The sequence below is a fragment of the Muntiacus reevesi genome, chromosome 3 (assembly GCF_963930625.1).
Source record: "Muntiacus reevesi chromosome 3, mMunRee1.1, whole genome shotgun sequence".
Lineage (NCBI taxonomy): Eukaryota > Metazoa > Chordata > Mammalia > Artiodactyla > Cervidae > Muntiacus > Muntiacus reevesi.
Genome location: NC_089251.1, coordinates 100,690,509 through 100,712,327, shown reverse-complemented (window position 1 = coordinate 100,712,327; position 21,819 = coordinate 100,690,509). Strand labels below are relative to the sequence as shown.

Sequence of the window (21,819 nt, the reverse complement as noted above, 5' to 3'; positions counted from 1 at the left end):
CTTATAGCTGATCTGTGGCCCTTAGAGGTGAGATTCTGCAAGACTGGGGCTTTCATCTGCAGCTCGGAGCAGAGGTGGTTGGTCTGCCAAGCCATGACTGTCCAGCGTGTCCCTTTCCTGTATTCTGCAACCAAGTCAGGCCCCAAGGCTGTGGGGACCACTAGCAACCATGGACATTCCTGTCGATGACAAAGAGCTCCAAAAATTTGCAGCTGGCAGGAAGAATCAGGGCAGCCGGTGAGTCAGAGGCTCGGGATTGTTAGAAATAAATGTCATTTCCGAGGGAGATGGCGGTGCAGCGGGAGAAGCAGCTGCTCCCAGTCGCCTTTGCTCTCTTTCTTGCTGTGTCCACAGTCCTTGAATTTGCCTGATGCATAGCGGCTGGATGACTTCATTCTTTACTATTTGGGAGGTAAGAGGCAGCGCAGGGTGGGATGCTAGGTGCACACAGTCCCTGTCGGGGCCATCTTTTACCTTCTCTTCCCACATATAATTATCGAGGGGACCCGGAGTGGTGTAATCAAGAAGGTTTACACCATCAGATTGGGGTTCCTGGGCGCCCTCCCTGGCTGGGATGGACTTCCTGTGGGAGGCAGAGCTGGAGCCAGGAGTGGGGAGAGGGGATGCCAGCTTGTGGATAAAGCTCTCTCCAGCCCATCCTCACCAGAGGGTAAAACTTCATCAGGATGAAGCCCAGTGCCAGCCGGAAGCTACTTTTGCAGCAAATGAGAGATTCCTTCTGTCTCTGAAATTCTCATGCTCAGGGAGAGCTGTCCCTCCAAGGCCGGTGGTCAGGAGAGGGGACTGTGTGTGGTCAAGAGAGGGGGTGTGTGGGGAGGGGCAGAGGCTCATCCCCCAGGCAAGGAGGCCAGAACGAGCTGCAGTGCAAAAAGGCCTTTGAAAAGATTGGAGATTTCTCAGGTGTTGGGGACCCCATAGACTTCCAAGTTATGGATGAGGCTGGTGAGTGAGGCATCTGCCCCACAGACCACACTCATCTAGTGCAGAGGTGGTCTGCTAGCCTTCTGTCACTCAGGAGGTGTTTGTCACGCCACTGGGGACGCTCAAGGGGAACCGAACCAGCATCCAGAGGATGTAGCTGTTGCTGGCGACACACAGATGAAAAGTCCAAACGGGAGCTGCTGTCATATTCTCCAGAGCCCAAAGGTGTTCCTAGGGAAATGGGGTTGGAAGTGGTTTTCAGAAACTGCCAATATTAAAGAAAATCCTATTCTTGTGTTTGTTTTTCCATCTGGCAGCACCTCTAGGAACACAGGGACTCCAATCTACTTATTTGGCACTTACCTGCCCAGCCTGACCTTCTCATCTAAGACCAGACTTGAACACAAAGCCTGGAGGCTTGGTGCTCAGAAATGGGGCAGAAGGAGGGGATCCTCCAGGGAGCCCCAAGGCCCTTTCTCCTGTGTCTTACTGGCTTCCAAGAAAACCAAGGTGTGTCCAACTGAGCTTGGCTGTGTGTGTTCCATGAACCCTCTCCCTCCTGGGGCTGGGCGGTGTGTTCTCTCTGCCCCCTACCCTGTCCAGTGCCTGCATCTCCCTCCCCAGCTAGAGCTCCACCGGGATGAGTGCTCGCTTTGTGCAAAGCAGTGTGTGACTGGGGGAGAGATGAGCCAGGTCTGACCTGGCCTCAGAGAGAAAGGGGACCAGTGGGCCCTGCTCAGACTCTCCCAGCTCAAGCCAGTGCTCCCTCTCTGAGCAGGTCTTGAGCTGTGGACACGTGGGGCACATTCTTCATTATCTGGGTCTCTCTCGTGAGCAACAGTGAGCTCAGAGTGCACTGTAAAAACAGCTTTAACACAGATGCCTGTGGGGAATGGTGGACCAATTGTACCAAATCCTTTAAGGTGATGTCTGATGTGTGCACGCATGCTCAGTCATGTTTGACTCTTTGCGACCCCATGGACTGCAGCCCGCCAGGCTTGTCTGTCCGTAGAATTCTCCAGGCAAGAATACTGGAGTGGGTTGCCATGTCTTCCTCCAGGAGATCGTCCTGACACAGGGACTGAAGCCGCGTCTCCTGCTTCTCCTGCATTGGCAGGAGGATTCTTTACCACCAAGCCACCTGGGATGTCAATATGATGTCTAGGTGGGAATTTTCTTACCCTCTTCTCAAGGTCACCTTGAGGGGAAGAACTTCCTCTCCCCCACTTCCTGGAGGATTGGGTTGAACCCTTTGTTTTTCTCCATCCAACTTGCTGACCTGAACCCAGAGAGGAGCCGAGTCACGTCTGATTGGGAAGGCTGGTGAGAGCCTCACAGACCTGGGGCCATGTGTGCCAGGAGAGTGGCCACCATGTTGTTCTCGATGATGCTCTCTCATGACCCATGTGCCCACCACCCGAGTCTCACCCATTAGAAGGAATAGCCAAGGCCCTTCTGTTTTCTTTCTGGAGGGCATGCACAACTGGAGGAGAACCGGTCCATCCTGATAGCCATCTGGGGACTTAGGGGCCAGCACTTAGCTCACCCAACTCTCCCTTTGACCTTCACTTGGGTGGTAATGCTAGGAGTCTCCAGTTGGGCCTCTGGGATCAACCAAGTTCCCTAATCCAGCCTTTCCACAGAGCTTTGTGAGTTTTGGGTTATTTTGTCTTCATTTTCAAGTTTCTCTCAGGGAAATTCAAGTTTTCTTGAGCACCGACTATTCACAGATACTCTTCAAAGTGACAACACTCATCAGAGAGTCTGTCCTCCATGTCCTTGTTGTTGTGACACTTCATGAGCTGCAGTGGCCCCCTTGGCCAGTCGCCACGATGTCTGGGGACTCAGCTGGGGATACAGAGAGGCTGAGACCTAGAGTTATCCAAAGGCTTGCCTGTGCTTGTGGCGGCTGCTGCTGTCAGTCGGGACTTTCAGCCTGAATACCTGTACATGGCCTGAGCATCTTCTCAGCATGGGGGCCTCAGTGAGGTCATGCTTCTTAATGAGTCTCAGGGATTCTAGCTGCCAGGTAGAAATGGCCTCAGATTTTATGAGCTAGCTTTGGAAACCATGTGTGACACTTTTGCTACACTCTTGACTGTAAGCAAGTTCCAGGCTGGTTGGGCTCAAGGCAAGAGGACTTAGATCCCACCTCTTGGTGAAGAATGCCAGGACAGCAGGTAAGATTGGAGGTATTCTTGTGACCACTGTTTGGAAACACAAATGTCCTGTTTTACCGGCAGATACAAGGTGGAGAACAATGGAAGCTGGAGGGGAGGTTCTCAGGAACAGCCAGCAATGGAGAGGGGTGGGTTTCTCCTACATTTGAGCGAAAAATACCTGTGCAGGACAGGGGCGCAGGGACCCTTGAGGTGGGACACTGCTTGCTGGCTCCGTGCACTCATCTGAATCCTTTTACTTTTTAAAGATTTTATTCATTTATTTCTTTGTGGTTGTGCTGGCTTTTCTCCAGTTGGGGTGAGTGGGGCTATTCTGTAGTTGTGGCGCACAGGCTCTAGGGCACCAGAGCTTCAGTGACTGCGGCTCCCAGGCTCCAGAGCACGGCCTCAACGTTGCTCTGTGGCTTGTGGGATCTTCCCGGGTCAGGGGTCTGACCCCTGTCTCCTGGACGGGCAGGCGGATTCTTTACCACGGAGCCACCTGGAGCCTCAGCTCTCACAGTGAGTAGCTGTCATCTGTCCTCTCCTCATTCGTTTTTGGCTAAAAATGCTGCCGTGGTGACCGCTTTCTGTCAAAGCGCTCTGTGCAGGGCTGCAGTCTCCCACACGCCCAATCAACACGGCTGCTCTTACCACCCGACTCCTCATACCTGTACTGAGGCCCTGCCAGGGGGCTGCTGGGCCTTTCTCTTTCTCAGACCTATCTGAAGGCGGACTATGCCTGGGAAGACGATCTCTATCTGACCACTCCCCTGCAGGGTTAAAATCGACCCTCACCCTTTCCAGATTAAGTTTTTAAGTGGTAAGGAGGTTTGGGATAATCATTTGATTATTACAGTATTTATTCAAATGGATAGGAAACTGCCTCATTATTTTTTTAATTGAAGTATAGTTGATTTGAAGAATAGTCAAATTGATGCTTTTGACTTTCGGCCACCTGATGCAAAGAGTTGACTCACTGGAAAAGACCCTGATGCTGGGAAAGACTGAGGGCAGGAGGAGAAGGGGGCGACAGAGGATGAGATGGCTGGATGGCATCACCGACTCAATGGACATGGGTTTGAGCAAATTCCAGGAGATGGTGAAGGACAGGGAAGCCTGGGGTGCTGCAGTCCATGGGTCACAAAGACTCAGACAGGACTTAGTGACTAGAGAGCAACAACAAGCCATAGTTGATTCACGACGCTGTAAGTTAGTGTAGGGCAAAGTGACTCAGCTATATATATGTGTAATATAAATATTATATATTCATTTTCAAATTTTTTCTTGTTTATTGCAAGATATTGGATATGGTTCCCTGTGCTATACAGTAGGACCTTGTTGTTTATCTATTTTATATATAGTAGTGTGTATCTGCTAATCCCAAATTTATCCCTCCCTGAACTTTCCCCTTTGGTAGCCATAAATCTGCTCTCTCTGCCAGTCTGAATGCCAACATCAAGTAAGCAGATGGTCCTGGCACTGTTTGCAGCCATTAAAAATCATGTTTTCCAAGAATATGTAATGACAGAGGGAAATATGATCTCATGTTAAATGAATTGCTTCAATATTCCAAACTGTGTACCCAGCATGGTCTGGTGAGTCAGCTGTAATAACCACAGGCAGGATGAGGGGCCAGCCAAACCCTGCTTATTCGTTCTCATGGGAGGGGAGGTGGGAAGGAGGCCTCAGGAGAAGGTGCCTCTTCTGGTGGGGGGGGGTCAGTTAAAACCTGGCCAACAGGGTCGACCCGGAGGGGAATGAGGATCTTGCCGGACAAGAGGGAAGAGGAGAAAGGGCCGGGGGCACCACGGACAGAGCTCCTGTCTGTCTGTGTGTCCTACGAGCCAGTCTGGTCCTGCCATCCCAGACCTGGCCTACCCCTTTGACTGGAGTCCGTTGATTGCTAACCTCTTGTTTGGCAGGTCCTTTAGACTCTCCTAAGGTCCTGTCTGGATGGTCCTTCTTTTGATTTGACTTTATTTTTTAGTTGTTATTTTTTTGGTTGCTCTATGAGGCTTGCAGGATCTTAGTTCCCTGACCAAGAATTGAACCTGGGCCCACAACAGTGAAAGCGCTAAGTCCTAATGTTGTAGTGAAAAGGAAAGAAGAGGAATGAGTTTTTCTCTTTCCTTTTCCTGAGAACAAAGAAGATAAAGAGAACAGTGAACAGGCCTGAATATTCCTAGTTTTTTTTTTTCACTCTAAATGTTCCTAACTCTGAATGTCTGTAACTAAATTTGCTTTTCTGCCCCCTAATTCTGCAAGAGCTACAATTCACATTTTTCTCCTTTGACTCTACACCAAATACATCTTATATCTGGTGTTTACCCTTACAACACCCTTCCCCATGTAGTTACATAACAGAAAGAAGACTGCAGAGCCACTAAACTGCCATACTCGATTACTGGGTTACTGACGCCAGTTCAAGACTGTCTTTGAAACAGTGCAACAGGAAGAAATCAAGATCCCATCACCTTTGTTCCTCATTACTCCTGACTGGAAGCCCTTGCCTTATATAAGCCTCTAGATTCCTTGTGGAGGGAGGGCACAGTTCTTGAGGCATGAGGCTACTGTGTTCCCCCCCTCCACCTGCTGGGAATTAAAGCCAGCTTTCTATTTTCTAAACTCTGCCTCTATGTTTTTAATTCAGCTTCGGTGGGCAGAGATGGTCAAAATTTTGGCCAGCAGCACTAACCATTGGACCGCCAGAGAATTCCCTTATTTTGATTGTTGAAGACTATTTCAAAAGCAATGTGAATGCAGTCTAGTCCCATAACTAGAGGATCAGATTCAGTGAATCTATGTGGCTTCAAAAATAAATTGCACATGTATTTTTCAATTATCACCATTAATAATTATAAATAACTTGCTTGGGAAGGCTTGTTCATCTCTGGGGCTTACTATCGTCATATGAATGGGATCTGTGAACACAGATTGGGTGGCCTTTGAAGACCATGATGTTGACTTATTTTTATAGCTGTTGACTGAGATAGGAAAGAAAGGAAATTATCTTAAAAATGTGAACAAATGGAAAAGAACAATTTCTGATTCAGAAGGACCACGCTGGGCCACTGGCCCATCATGGCAGCCGCTGCAAGCCTAAGACCACATAAGAGGAGGGTGAGAAGGAAGTGGGTAGTTCAGGCTTTAGGAGCCTTGGGGTTTGGTCACCTCAGTGACTTCTTGGTATTCAGGCAGAGGGCATCCTAAGCCTTGCTCCCTTTCTGGCTTCCTCCCATAGGTATGAACAGGTGTCACTTCATTCATTGGCACTTGTCTAAATTCCTTCTGAGGGAAAAGTTTAGGACATTCTTGTAAAAAAAAAAAAAAACCAGGAAAAACATTTAAAAAGCGTGTGTCAATTCAGAGGAATACATGTTTGCTATTGAAAATCTGCATATTAACTCTGCTATAAATCCTCTGGTTCTTTCTTTTTTAAGCATTTTTTTATTCTGAAATCATTATAGATTCACAGGACGCTGCATAGATGGTGGAGAGAAGCCCTGTGTACCCTCCATCACTTAGCCCACCAGTTAAAACTTACATAATTATGGTGCAGAATCAAAACCAGGACACTGGCCTGGGCACACTGTGTGTGTATAGTTTTCTGCCAGGTTGTTACAGGTGTAGATGCCTGGAAACACTGCTGCCGTCAAGGTGCAGGACTGCTCCATCACTGTAAAGATTTCCTCCTGTTTCCCCTGACAGTCACCGCTTCTCTCCCCCCGGCCACTAATTTGTTTTCCATGTCTGTATTGTGGTTATTTTGAAGATGTTATATAGATTGAATCATATAGTATGTGGCCTTTTGAGACTATTTTATTTTCATTCAGCAGAATTCCCCCGAGACCCATGCAAGCCGTATCAACCATCTGTTCCTTTTTTATCGCCAAGTAGTACTCCACTGTAATGTTAATTTCACGTGTTAACTTGGTTAGATCATGGTTCCCAGGTATTTGGTCAAACATTATTCTATTTTGTTCCTGCAAAGATATCTTTTAAGAGGAGATTAACATTTCAATCAGTAGAATTTGTAAATAAGTAACTGATGGACTCAACAGGAAAAAAACCTGACTTCTCCCAAGGAAGAGGGAAACTTTCAGCAGACTGACTTCAGATTTGACCTACCACATCAACTCTTCCCTGGGTCTCCAGCTTGCTAATATATTCTGAAGGTTTTAGATTGACAGTCTCCACAATTATACAAGCCAGTTTCTTAAAATCTATCTATCTAACTGGAGAATGCTTGCTAGTACATTCACAGTATGGTTCTATCAGTATGTTTGAACATTCATCCATTCACTAAAAGACATTTTGATTGTTTCCAGCTTAGGGATATTATAAAAGAAATAAGGCAACAATAAAGATTTGTATAAAAGGTTTTGTGTGGACATAAGTTTTTACTTATCCGAGATAGATACTTAGGACTGCAGTGACTGTAATATTTTACATTACCACCAACAACGGATGACAGACCCAGTTCCTCTGAATCCTCACCAGCTTTTGGTATCGTCATTATTTTCATTTTAGCTACTCCGATAGGTATGTAATGATATCTCATCGTGGTCTTAATTTGCGTTTCTCTAATGGCTAGTGTTATTATTGATCATCTTTTTATGTGTTTACTTGCCATTTGTATATCCTCTTTAGTGACTTTGCCTGTTTTCTAGATATAAGCCTTGGTCAGATAAAGGATTTTTCAAGTAAGTTCTCCAAGTCTCTGGTAGGCATCAGATCAGTCAGCCAGTTCAGTTGCTCAGTCGTGTCTGACTATTTGAGACCTCATGAACCACAGCAGCCAGGCCTTCCTGTCCATCACCAACTCCCACAGTCCACCTAAACCCATGTCCATTGAGTCCATGCTGCCATCCAACCATCTCATCCTCTGTCGTCCCCTTCTCCTCCTGCCCTCAATCTTTCCCAACATCAGGGTCTTTTCAAATGAGTCAGCTCTTTGCATCAGGTGGCCAAAGTATTGGAGCTTAAGCTTCAACATTAGTCCTTACAATGAACAGCCAGGACTGATTCCTTTAGGATGGACTGGTTGGATCTCCTGGCAGTCCAAGGGACTCTCCAGAGGCTTCTCCAACACCACAGTTCAAAAGCATCAATTCTTCTGCACTCACCTTTCATTATAGTCCAACTCTCACATCCATGCATGATTATGGGAAAAACCACAACCTTGACTAGACGGACCTTTGTTGACAAAGTAATGTCCTGCTTTTTATATGCTGTCTAAGTTGGTCATAACTTTCCTTCCAAGGAGTGAGCGTCTTTTCATTTCATGGCTGCAATCATCATCTGCAGTGATTTTGGGGCCCAGAAAAATAAAGTCAGCCACTGCTTCCACTGTTTCCCCATCTATTTGCCATGAAGTGATGGGACCGGATACCATGATCTTAGTTTTCTGAATGTTGAGCTTTAAGCCAACTTTTTCACTCTCCTCTTTCACTTTCATCAAGAGGCTCTTTAGTTCTTCTTCACTTTCTGCCATAAGGGTGGTGTCATCTGCAGTATCTGAGGTTATTGATATTTCTCCTGGCAATCTTGATTCCAGCTTGTGCTTTCTCCAGCCCAGCATTTCTCATGATGTACTCTGCATATAAGTTAAATAAGCAGAGTGACAATATACAGCCTTGATGTACTCCTTTTCCTATTTGAAACCAGTCTGTTGTTCCATGTCCAGTTCTAACTGTTGCTTCCTGACCTGCATACAGGTTTCTCAAGAGGCAGGTCAGGTGGTCTGGTATTCCCATCTCTTTCAGAATTTTCCACAGTTTATTGTGATCCACACAGTCAAAGACTGTGGCATAGTCAATAAAGCAGAAATAGATGTTTTTCTGGAACTCTTTTGCTTTTTTGATGATCCATTGGATGTTGGCAATTTGATCTCTGATTCCTCTGCCCTTTCTAAAACCAGCTTGAACTTAGGAAAGTTCATGGTTCATGTATTGCTGAAGCCTGGCTTGGAGAATTTTGAGCATTACTTTACTAGCATGTGAGATGAGTGCAATTGTGTGGTAGTTTGAGCATTCTTTGGGATTGCCTTTCTTAGGGATTGGAATGAAAACTGACCTTTTCCTGTTCCATGGCCACTGCTGAGCTTTCCATATTTGCTGGCATATATGGTATGCCATATAGGCATAATCTCAAAGATTTCCCCACCAAGATTCCTGTTCCCTGACTATTCAGTCAAACATTAGACACTGCTGTGAAGGGGATTTTCAGATGCAATTAAGATTACTAAGTGAGTGATTTTCAAACAGGGAAATTATCATTAGTTATCTGGCTCAATGTAAATATGTGCTTGCATGGATGCTAAGTTGCTTTAGTTGTCATGGGCTCAATAAAGGACAGAAATGGTATGGACCTAACAGAAGCAGAAGATATTAAGAAGAGGTGGCAAGAATACACAGAACTATGCAAAAAAGATCTTCACGACCCAGATAATCACAAAGGTGTGATCACTCACCTACAGCCAGACATCCTGGAATGTGAAGTCAAGTGGGTCTTAGGAAGCATCACTATGAACAAAGCTAGCAGAGGTGATGGAATTCCAGATGAGCTATTTCAAATCCTGAAAGATGATGCTGTGAAAGTGCTGCACTCAATATGCCAGCAAATTTGGAAAACTCAGCAGCGGCCACAGGACTGGAAAAGTTCAGTTTTCATTCCAATCCCTAAGAAAGGCAATCCCAAAGAATGCTCAAACTACCACACAATTGCACTCATCTCACATGCTAGTGAAGTAATGCTTAAAGTTATCCAAGCCAGGTTTCAGCAATACATGAACCATGAACTTTCATAAGTTCAAGCTGGTTTTAGAAAAGGCAGAGGAACCAGAGATCAAATTGCCAACATCCAATGGATCATCAAAAAAGCAAAAGAGTTCCAGAAAAACATCTATTTCTGCTTTATTGACTATGCCACAGTCTTTGACTGTGTGGATCACAATAAACTGTGGAAAATTCTGAAAGAGATGGGAATACCAGACCACCTGACCTGCCTCTTGAGAAACCTGTATGCAGGTCAGGAAGCAACAGTTAGAACTGGACATGGAACAACAGACTGGTTTCAAATAGGAAAAGGAGTACATCAAGGCTGTATATTGTCACTCTGCTTATTTAACTTATATGCAGAGTACATCATGAGAAATGCTGGGCTGGAGAAAGCACAAGCTGGAATCAAGATTGCCAGGAGAAATATCAATAACCTCAGATACTGCAGATGACACCACCCTTATGGCAGAAAGTGAAGAAGAACTAAAGAGCCTCTTGATGAAAGTGAAAGAGGAGAGTGAAAAAGTTGGCTTAAAGCTCAACATTCAGAAAACTAAGATCATGGTATCCGGTCCCATCACTTCATGGCAAATAGATGGGGAAACAGTGGAAGCAGTGGCTGACTTTATTTTTCTGGGCCCCAAAATCACTGCAGATGATGATTGCAGCCATGAAATGAAAAGACGCTCACTCCTTGGAAGGAAAGTTATGACCAACTTAGACAGCATATAAAAAGCAGGACATTACTTTGTCAACAAAGGTCCGTCTAGTCAAGGTTGTGGTTTTTCCCATAATCATGCATGGATGTGAGAGTTGGACTATAATGAAAGGTGAGTGCAGAAGAATTGATGCTTTTGAACTGTGGTGTTGGAGAAGCCTCTGGAGAGTCCCTTGGACTGCCAGGAGATCCAACCAGTCCATCCTAAAGGAATCAGTCCTGGCTGTTCATTGTAAGGACTAATGTTGAAGCTTAAGCTCCAATACTTTGGCCACCTGATGCAAAGAGCTGACTCATTTGAAAAGACCCTGATGTTGGGAAAGATTGAGGGCAGGAGGAGAAGGGGACGACAGAGGATGAGATGGTTGGATGGCAGCATGGACTCAATGGACATGGGTTTAGGTGGACTGTGGGAGTTGGTGATGGACAGGAAGGCCTGGCTGCTGTGGTTCATGAGGTCTCAAATAGTCAGACACTACTGAGCGACTGAAGTGAACTGAACCCTTTTTAAACCCATGGACTGTAGCCCACCAGGCTCATCTGTCCATGGGGTTTTCCAGGCAAGAATACTGGAGTGGATTGCCATGCCCTCCTCCAGTGTTAAGTATGTGAGCCCTTAAAAGTAAAGGAGGAAGCAAATGGGGTGGGGAGAGAGAAAGAAAGAAGAGAAAGAGGGAATAAAGGGAGAAGAAGGAGGAAGAGGAGAAGAGAAGGAGAGGGAAAAAAAGAAGAAGAAAAACAGGAAAGTTAGTAGCCGAGAGCTGGGAGTTGGGAGGAGAGAAGGGCAAGAGGTCAGATGATATAAAGTGTCAGAAAGATTCAACCCACCATTGCTGACTTTGAAGATGGAGCAGGCGGGTCACTAGCCACAGAATGCAGGAGATGTCTAGAAGCTAAGGATGACCCCGGCAAAGAAATGGCAACATTAGTCCTACAAATGCATGAAACTGAACTCTGCCCACGGCCAGAGTGAGTCTGGGAGATTATAACCACCAGAGGCTCTGCAAAGGAACACAAGTTGTCCTGCTAAGGAAGACCTAGAGCAGAGAAACCAGCCAAGCCTACCAGACTTCCGACCTATAGAACTATAAGAGAATGAATGGGTGTTGTTTTAAGTTGTTAAATGTGTGGTAATTTGCTGCGGAAGTGTTAGTCATCCAGTCGTGTCTGACTCTTTGCGACCCCATGGACTGTAGCCCACCAGGCTCCTCTGTCCATGGGATTCTCCAGGCAAGAATGCTGGAGTGGGTTGCCATTTCCTGCTCCAGGGAGAACTTGCAGTACTATGTTGCTATAGTAGTAAGAGTAGACATTCTTATCTTGTTCTTGGTCTTAGGTGGAAAGCACTCTTCCATCAAGTGTGGTGCTAGCTACATATAGCTTTTGGTAGATGTTGCTTGTCAAGTTGAGGAAATTCTCCTCTATTCTTCTTAAATACTGCTAAATTTTATTTATTAATATTTTGTTTAAATCTTTAGAAGATATATTTGTATTGTCTGTAGTTTTGCTTTTATACTGTTTTTGTCTGGTTTGATATCAAGTAATACTAGGATCATAAAATAAATTTCTATTTTCTGGAAGAAATTATGTTACATTTGTGTTAAAAAATCCTTTCAGTGAAATCATCTGGGTCTGGAAATTTCTTTTTAGAAAGTTTTAAAATTATGGGTTAAATTTATTTATTGGTTATAGGGCTGTTCAAAGTATCTCCTTCATCTCAGATAAATGGTGCAGTGCAGTGATCAGTCACTTAGTTCTGTCCAAATCTTTGTGACCCTATGGACTGTAGCCTGCCAGGTTCCTCTGTCCATGGGGATTCTCCGGGTAAGAATACTGGAGTGGATTGCCATGCCATCCTCCAAGGGATCTTGTAGTTACTAATTTTCAAGGAATTTGTTAATTTCATCTAAATTGTCAAATTTATGCATGTAGTGTTGGTCCTAGTATTTCCTTATTAACCATGTGATACCTGTTATATTTGTTGCTTTATCCCATTTCATTGTTGATGCTGGTAATTTGTATCTTATCTTTTTTGCCAGTCTTGCCAGAGGTTTGTTAATTTTATTGATCTTTTCAAATAACCAATTTTTGCTTTCACTGATTTTCTCTATTGACCTTCTGTTTTCAATTTGAGTGATTTCTGCTTTTCTGATTTCTGGTGCAACTATACCTCCCCACACCACCCCCCCCACCCCGTCCCCACCCTGGGCACAGGAGAGAGTTGAATTGGGTCATGGAGGTGAAAGTGGAGAAGTGGGTGGGGGTGAGGAAGATATTTGTTTTTATCCTTACATTTGGAGAGTTGCTGACAGGAGGAGTGGGTAGGTAATAGGGAACAGCCCAAGGAATGGGGAAGGGATGTTCCAGAAGGTCTCGTGCATTTGCTCTCCTTCTGTCTGCAGGGTGCATGTGGAGTGAGCTGGAGGCTGTGAGAGGACAGACCACGCCAGGCTCTGTGGAATGGAATCCTGAATCCAGCAGTGCTCTGGGCACCGGAGAACACAGTCCCTTTAAACCCTGGAACCCAATCACAGAGGAAACTGAGAGTCTTAGCCTCTGTGTCTTGGAGTATGCCCTTCCCACTTTTATCACTAATCTGGAGAATTCTGGAGACACTTCGTTTGCATTTAAAGGAATATTTGCACAGGAGGATTCTTTCTGAAGTTGTTTGCATCCGGGGACTCAAATCGCCTAATTGGGTCCAGGAGTACTTTCTTATTTGTGCGGTGAGGTGGCCTGGATAGAGCCTGCCTGACCTCCTGCTCTGAAGTGGGATTTGTCTGCCCAGGTTGTCAAGGGGGTGGGGAGGGGGAGGTGAGCACTGCCTGTAGCAGATCGGGGCACTCCATCTACTTAGGAAGTCCCAGGCTGCCTTTCCATGTAACTGTTCCAAGGGAAAGCTTCCCAGACCTTTTGGAGTTCAAACAGCTCTTGTAAAATGGCATTTTGATGATCTGAGCATAAATGAATTGGAAATGTTCAGATAATGTTTCCCTAGAGTTTAAACACCAAGGAGAAACGTGCTTGGCAAAGGGTCTAAGGGGCTGAGCCAAGAGTTTGAAAAGTGATTTGAGATGCTGTGATGAACCCAAATTACCACCAGCTTCTGCCATCTTTGCTGGTGCAGAGGGCCTGGGGGAGGGGGCCTCAGGCAGGAGGAAAGAGCTCCTTTCTCCACCAGGGAGAAGGGAGAGCAGCTTTGACACCATGGTCATCTAATGTGGGGCTTTCTCTCTGGGCTGAGTTTACTATCAGATCTGTCTATCCATCTCTCCATCCATTATTCCATCCATCCTTCCATCCATCTATCCATCATTCCATACATCTATTCATCATTCCATACCTCCATTCATCCATTCATCATTGCATCCATCCATCCATCCATTCATCGATCCATCATTCTACCCATCCTTCTGTCCACCTATCCATCTAATGAGTACTTATTAAGCATTCACTGTGTACATGACTCTAAGAAGACAGAAGGAAATGCGCCTCAGTCCCTGACCTTTCAGATCTCAATGCTCTGGTCGGAGAAACTTGAGGACAGGCAGGGGCTACAGGAGTCAGGGTAAGAATGGTACCCCTTTGAGACTCTCAGAGTGACAACTTGGCCAAAGTTTCCAATGACACCCTGGTGGGGTGATAGGTTGCCTACAAGTTGGACCAGGGCCCCCCAAGATGAGATGCCAATGGAAAGTGAAGGAAGGGATTCACCCCACACTTGAGCCCAAAGCTGTACCAAAACTACTCCAGGACAGTAGATTCTAGCGATGACAGCAGTGCCAGATGGTCATCAGTGCCAGAGGAGAGCCCTATCCCTCTAAACACTGTCCTAGGACCGTTGCTCGTTACCCAATGCAGTTCCCACTCCACCCCGGGAGATACTCCTATCCTCCCCTAGAAAAAAGAGGCTTTTAGGGTGAGGATTTAGCCCATGGTTACCTGGCTGGAAAGATGGGAACTGGTACCTCCATCTGCACTGGGTGATAGGGCTCCTTTCTAGAGGAAAGCAGAACCAGAACACCAGTTGCTACAAACTCCAGGGTCTGCCATCAGGCTGGGGATGTAGTGTTGACCTTAGCCAGGAAGAGAAATTGTTTAGAACGGCAAGTCTGTAAGCTGCAAGGATATGCCAGCCCAGGGAAGTCTCTTGATGCACCTAAATTCTTGTTGGTGCACAAGACAGAATCTTGGAAGAGATTCGGAGACCTCTGGATCTGATTTCTAATTATGCTGACCCATCCTGTCCCAAAAGGGAACTTTTTTTAATTAATAAAATACCTTTTATTTTGTACTGGAGTATAGCTGATTAATGCTTCCTAGGTGGTGCAGTGGTAAAGAATCTGCCTGCCAGTGCAGCAAATGCAGGCTACGCTGGTTTGATCCCTGTGTTGGGAAGATCCCCTGGAGAAGGAAATGGCAACCCACTCCGTATTCTTGACTGGAAAATCCCATGGACAGAGGAGCCCCAAGGACTACAGTCACAAAGAGTCAGACAGGACTGAATGAGCACTGGCACTGGCTTAGCTGGTTAACAATGTTATGATAGTTTCAGGTGGATATTGGAGGGATTCAGTCATACATATGCACGTATCCATCCTCCTCCAAACTCCCCTCCCATCCAGGCTGCCACAGAAAATTGAGCAGAATTCCTGAAAGGGAACTTAAATATGAACTTTTTTTTTCTTTCTTAGACATGATTATGCTTAGGGTCTGTGATATAGACTTAAATACCGAGGAACCTAAGATGCACATTTCAGCCTTTTTTTTCTTTGTCTGTTGCTTACCCTTGCCAACATGCCCTGCTGGGTGAAAGGATTCTGATCGACATGTGCACGCTGGCCTGCTTCTAAATATAGAATCACTGCAAGTGCAACAGCTACAAAGGTAGACCAGAGCCAGGGTGTGGTGCCAGTAATGGAAACACCTGGAAGGCACTGGTGTTTGTGTTCTAATTGTCCAGACTGAAGAATGGCTCTTGGAAAAACTCCAAGCCAATCTAAGTACTGTACAGACTTTTCTTGATGTGTGCAGTGGATGGCATTACTGAGAGAGTCAGTGTATTTTAAACCATGTTTGTTTTTTTTTAAAAAAAACAATTCAACACAATATTTACACGTCATACAGGGTTCCGTCCAGGCTTAGATAATAATGAATGGATTGTTAGCTACACAGATGTCAAGAATGAAGTTTGAAAATCACGTGAGATGTGATGTGATTATTTCTTGTGAGGGACTTTCCCCGAGTTATATCTGACAAATGCTATCAGAGTCCCTCCCCCATCATGGTGACATCAGAATAGAAACCCCCCGAACATCTTAAATGTCCCCAAGGAGGCCTCACCTCCCTTGATGAAACCCACTAGCATGAGCAGACATTTTGGAAAGCATTCTAATGTGGGCTACAAACACCACAGCTTCTGTTTGATATAGGAAGGCATCTCTCTTTCCACCTGAGAATGCATGACGGTTTTAGAAATCTAGAAACTTCTGAGACCCATCCAAAATTAGCCACTTTGAAACACAACTCGTTACAATGGTTTTCCTGGCCAGGTGATGTTTTTCTTCGTGTATTGCTCGAAATGAGAAAATGACTGTCACATTCCAAAACAACAAGCAACAAAAATACCTTGTAAGGCAAACTGGCGCTCTAGAAGGGCCAGTTCCTTTTAGCAACAAAACTCATACAAAGGTTGCCAGTTTCTAAATATGCATGTGTGAAAAATCATATGCTTCAGGAGACCTGATCACCATATGGATAAAGGCAAATTCTGTCTTCACTATCCTTGGCATGCCCTCTCATGTCAACAAGCTCCCCGGGTACAGCGTCTGAGTGACGATGCCCTCCCATGAGAAAGTGACTGGGCTCTTTTGGGGGCAGCAGTTCTGGGGATTCTTCTTTTTCTTTTTTTGGTTGTGGCATGCAGGATCTTAGTTCCCTGACCAGGGATTGAACCCGTGCCCCCTGCACTGGGAAGGTAGAATCTTAACCACTGGACATCTAGGAAGGTTCTGGTTCTGGGGATTCTGAGGAAACTCCATGCACAGGTGGATCTGAGAGTGGAGGGATAGGGGACCCTGTCCTTGGCCAGGCTGGGACACCCACTCACCCCTGGTGTCCCTGGCAGGGATTGGAGGCCAAGCTGGGGTACAGTCAGTATGCTCCATTCTAGATCTAGTTCCAGCCCAGGTAAGAATCCCAACCTTCCTGGGAACTAGTCCTTCCTCATCAGGAAGTTTGTTTGCCTATCAGACAAGCTTAGAGCCCCTGCTTCTGTACCTGGCCTGGTGATAGGGCCCAGCAGAGCAGGTAAGAAGAGGAAAGTGGTTCTGCACAGGAAGAACACCTGAAAGTGACCCAGGGGTTCTCTGAGCCTGCCTGGGCCATGCACTCTGCTTTTATTTTTTCTGGCTGTACTGCACTGCTTGTGAGATCCTAGTTCCCTGACCAGAGATTGAACCCACGCTCCCTACACTAGAAGCTAGTAGTCTTAACCACTGGACCACCAGGGAATCTCTGCACTGTGCTTTTGAGGCACTGTTAACAGTCCTCACTACAGGTGCTTAGGGCAGCTGTGCAGGGCCATTCACAATCACGGGCATCCAGGATGCGAGAGGTGTGACAGCAAGTGTGTAGCATGAGGATTTGGGTAGTGAAGGTCATACCTTTAGTCCCTACAACCCTTAGTCTTCTCCTCATCCTTATTCCTCTTCTCTCTCCCCGTCGTCCTAGGAGGGAGATGCTGTGAAGGCCTTCTTGTTACACACCAGGAAATAAGGACCAAGAAGGTTAAGTGACTTGTTGAACCCGCCCCCTCCCCCCCGCCTCTTAAGGAAAAGCATTAAGATGCAGCCCCTTTCCCGGCCTGCGCTTTTTGGAACCTGGCAGAATGGGTGTGTTCTGATGACGACACACCTGGAGAGCCAGGTTCTGGGACCTGCTGGCTGGGGGAAACCCCTCACAAAGCCACAAGACGTCCCCAGCCCAGCAGCTCTGAGTTCTGCCAGGGGAGCCCCAGCTTCCTGTTGCCCAGGGAAACCAGAAACCCGAGAGTCAACCCAGGCCTTTCCGAGGCCCACAAGGAGCCCAGCGAGTGGGGGGAGGCAGCTGGTGCTGGCACCGAGCGCTGAGGCCACGTGGCTCCTGGCACCCCCATCACCTCTCAGAAAACCTGCCGATAGAAGAGGGCCCCAGAGTGCCCTGAGAGGGAGAAGTGGGGTGGCCACAAGGGGACTTCAGGGGGCCATGCTCACAGTCTCCATCAGCCTTTCCCGACAGTGGGCGCGCAAGTCACATGACCCTGAACGATTGGAGCTCTCCACTTCCGGTGTGGACTGCAGGCATTTCCGGCCCGTAGCTGTTGGGGGGGCGGTGGGGACGGGGAGTAGGACACGTGACTAGTGCCGGCCAATAGCTGTGAGCCGGTTCACCTGTGTTGGTGCCCGCCGCTCCAACACAGAGGTGGGTAACATTCAAGGTGGGGGGCGGGGGTCCCTCTGTCAGGTCCATGAGTGACCCCAGCGAGCCTCTTAGGTTGGGGCTTCCGTTGATAAATCAAAGCCCTCCCAACTGTGGGTACTTGTTGGGTATCTGGCAGGGAAAACCAGGCAGAGAATTGGGCACCCAAGGAAAGAGTTACTCAAAGAGATGGGAGTGATTTTAGGGAATCACTGCTTGAATCGTGAGAATCCCCTTGCGCGTGGCTGGATGCAGTGTGGCTGGAAGTCATTATAAAGGCTCAGTCGGTGCAGGGACCAAGTGGACTTGGATGGGGGAGGGGGTAACATGTTCGATCTTTGCAGGGTTTTGCAGAATGAGTTATTTCTGGTCCTTGGGCGTGTGGTTTACACCAGGGCTCCTCAAGCTCAACTCTGCACATAGATTCTCCAAAATCTTGTGGAAAGGCAGAGTCTGTTTCTGCAGATCAGGGATGGGGCCTGACAGTCCACATTTCCTCTAAGCTCACAGGTTGGCCCAGTGTTATTGGGTAGGCAGGACTACACTTTGAGAGGTGAGGTGTTAGACACCAGAGCTCCTGCTAAGAGCATGAGTTGGGGGTCAGACCAGGGATCAGGCCCACCTGCTGCAGGCTGCTGTGGTCCCCCATGACACCACTTGATAGTTAGGGGTGCTTAGGGTCTTCTGATGATGCTAATAGCTGATGAGAGACTTTACCGCTGAGCCTGCACAAACAGGTTTCAGAGTAGGCTGGGTTTTATTTTGGTCTCTGACATTTCGCCAATTTGGCCACAGAATAGGTTGTCAGTTCCAAAATGATTCATTTTCTGGCATGTAGAAATAATTAGAAGTAAGAGATCTTTTCCTACTCTTTGTGAATAAAGAAGATAATGAGGCTGGTGAACAAAAACCAAGGCATTGTGATAGGTGGAATCCAAAGATGGCCCCCAAGATCCCTCCCTCCCTCCCGTCCCACCTGCCTTCATGCGCTTTCTCCCAGATCTTCAATCAAACACCAACCTAGGTGTTTTTCTGTGAAGGGATTCTGCAGATGTAATTAAGGTCTGCAATCAGTTGACTTTTGGGCTTCCCTGGTGGCTCAGATGGCAAAGAATATTCCTGTGTGCCAGAGATCAGGGTTCAATCCTTGGGTCAGGAAGATCCCCTGGAAAAGGGAATGATTACCCACTCCAGTATTCTTGTCTGGAGAGTTCCATGGACAGAGGAGCCTGGCAGGCTACAGTCCATGGGGTCGCAAAAAAGTCAGATACAGCTGAGTGACTAACATTTTCACACTAGGGAAAGGAGATCATCCTGGGTGAGCCTGGCTTAATCAGATGAAGCCTTAGAAGAAAGATTTGATGTGAGAGGGACTCAACTTTTGCTGGTTTTAAAGATGGAGGAGGCTGTGAGGCAGGGAATGCAGCTGGCCTCTTAGAGCACATAGTGACCCCTGGCTGATAACCAGGAAAGAAACAGGGATGTCAGTCCTACAACCTCAGTCATTCAACCACCTGAATGAGCTTGACTCTTTGCTAGCACCTCCAGAAAAGAATTCACGCATTCTGCATGTGATTTCAATCTTGGAAGACTCTGGGCAGAGAACCCAACCAATGTCAGCCATGGACATCTCACCTAATGAGCTGTAAGTTGACAGTGAGTGTTATCTTTAGCTGTTAGGTTTGGGATAATTTGATATCCCAAATGGTCTAACATAGAAATCTAATACTGTCACAAGAGGAGATCTTTATGACCTTGAAAACTTTATGGTGGCCCTGGGCACATGGGAAAGTCATGTTCATCTTTTTATACAGACTTTATGGGTCAGAACTGTCACAGATCAAGTGCTTGTAATCTGAATGGCATGATTTTTTCTACCTTAAAGCTAATTTTGTATGTAAAATTCAGTGTCTTCTTTTTTTCCTGTAGGAAAAAACATAATCTGTATGTAAAGGGAAGAACTATTGTTTCCTTAAAATGATGGTGCCTGGTAAAGACAATTGTAGTATTTTAAGTATGGTATTTGTGTTTTTCTTGTTCAGTAGGGAAAATGCAGTTTGAAAATATTTGGTAACCACTTATGCTCACAAAGGGAGGTGGGAGTAGGGAATGGAGGCGGGGGTGCCAGAGCTGGCTCAGAATGTTGTCGTATGTTTTGTTGACTTTTTCTGGTTAAGTGTTATTCAAGTTTCTAAAGGAGATCTCAGTTGCTTTCTTAGTCAGTCAGGGCTGCCATAACAAATTACCAGAGACGTAGGTTAGACAACACACATTTATTTCTCATGCTTCTGAACACTGAGAAGTCAAGATCAAGGTGCCAGCAAATTCTGTTCCTGGTGAGGACTCTGTTCCTGACTTGAAGATGGCTGTCTTCCTGTTGCATCCTCATATGGCCTTTCCTTGGTGTGTGCTAGTGGGGAGGGGAGGGTTGATGGGGAAGGGAGAGGGGAAAGAGAGAGTGGAAGGCGGAAGGAAGAAGAAGGAGGAGAGGGGGAAAAGAAGAAGGAGGGGAAGGAGAAGAGGGAGAGAAAAATGGAGGAAGAGGCAGCAGGAGAGGGGAGTGAGGAGGCAGACAGACAGAGCTCTCCTGTCTCTTCCTCTTCTTCTAAGGGATCATCATGAGGGCACCACTTGATGACCTGATCCAAACGTAATCACCTCCCAAAGACCCCCACCTCCAGAACCTATCACACTGGGGTTTGGAGCATCAGCATCTTAAGTCGGGAGTGTGTGTGCTCAACTGCTCGTGACCTCATGGACCGTAGCCTGCCAGCCTCCTCTGTCCATGGGATTCTCCAGGCAAGAGTACTGGAGTGGTTGCCATTTCCTTCTCCAGGGGATCTTCCTGACCCAGAGATAGAACCCACGTCTCTTGTGTCTCCTGCATTGGTGGGCAGATTCTAAACTGGGGGTGGGGGAACACAAACATTCAGTCTTTAATAGTGGCTTGGCATAGTATAGTATTACCCAAGTGTGTTGGAGTAGTGTTTTGAATGAGAGCTCCCAAGAAAGACTCCTTGGAGGCCCATCTTATTCCTCTGGGTCCCCAACTGCAGTCAACAGGGAACTCTGACATGGTTGATATCAGGCTTAAAAGTTCCGAAGAGTGCAACAATGGGACTTTTCATGGATGATCTCCCAAACCCTGCAGACTCAACACAGTTTTCCAACAGCCCAACATCACTGATTATTATTACCATTTCATAATTGCCATGATGATTCATATTTTCATGGGGGCATGGATGGCTGATTTAGGGGAGAGTTTATGTTTTTTATTATTTGAGTTCAACTTTTTCAACAGAACCGCCTTACTTTGGGGGAACCCTGCAACCCCCTCTTTGCTATCTCTCCTCCATTTCAGGTCTCTCAACTATTAGAGGAGGTAATGGCTGGACCCAAGTTTGGGACATTGTGAGGGATCGCTTAGGTAAAAATCCATGTTGAGTTCTTGACTTGTGTGTTGTTGAGGGATCTATCTAGACCCATCTCATCAACAGAAAGTTGAGGGAAGTTGGAGAAGGGGTTATGTGACCCAATTAGAGTTGTAGCAAGCCCTGTGTCCCAGCTGGCACTATCCCTGAGTTGGGAAGATCCCCTGGAGGAGGAAATGGCAACCCACTCCAGTATTCTCGCCCGGGAAATTCCATGGACAGAGGAACCTGGAGGGGTACAGTCCATGGGGTTGCAAAGAGTCAGACACGTCTGAGCGACTAAACAACAGCTAAACACTGCACTCTGTCAGTGGAGTGCAGGAGTGTTG

At 46.6% G+C, this 21,819-nt stretch overlaps 1 long non-coding RNA gene across 1 annotated transcript; it reads left to right on the top strand.

The window, feature by feature from the left end:
- Window positions 1-284: 284 nt before the first annotated feature.
- On the top strand, window positions 285-14,540 carry LOC136163042 (uncharacterized). Its single transcript, XR_010662187.1, has 3 exons — window positions 285-412; window positions 1,260-1,452; window positions 13,004-14,540. It is a non-coding gene; the product is annotated as an uncharacterized lncRNA (long non-coding RNA).
- The last annotated feature ends 7,279 nt before the right edge of the window (window positions 14,541-21,819 follow it).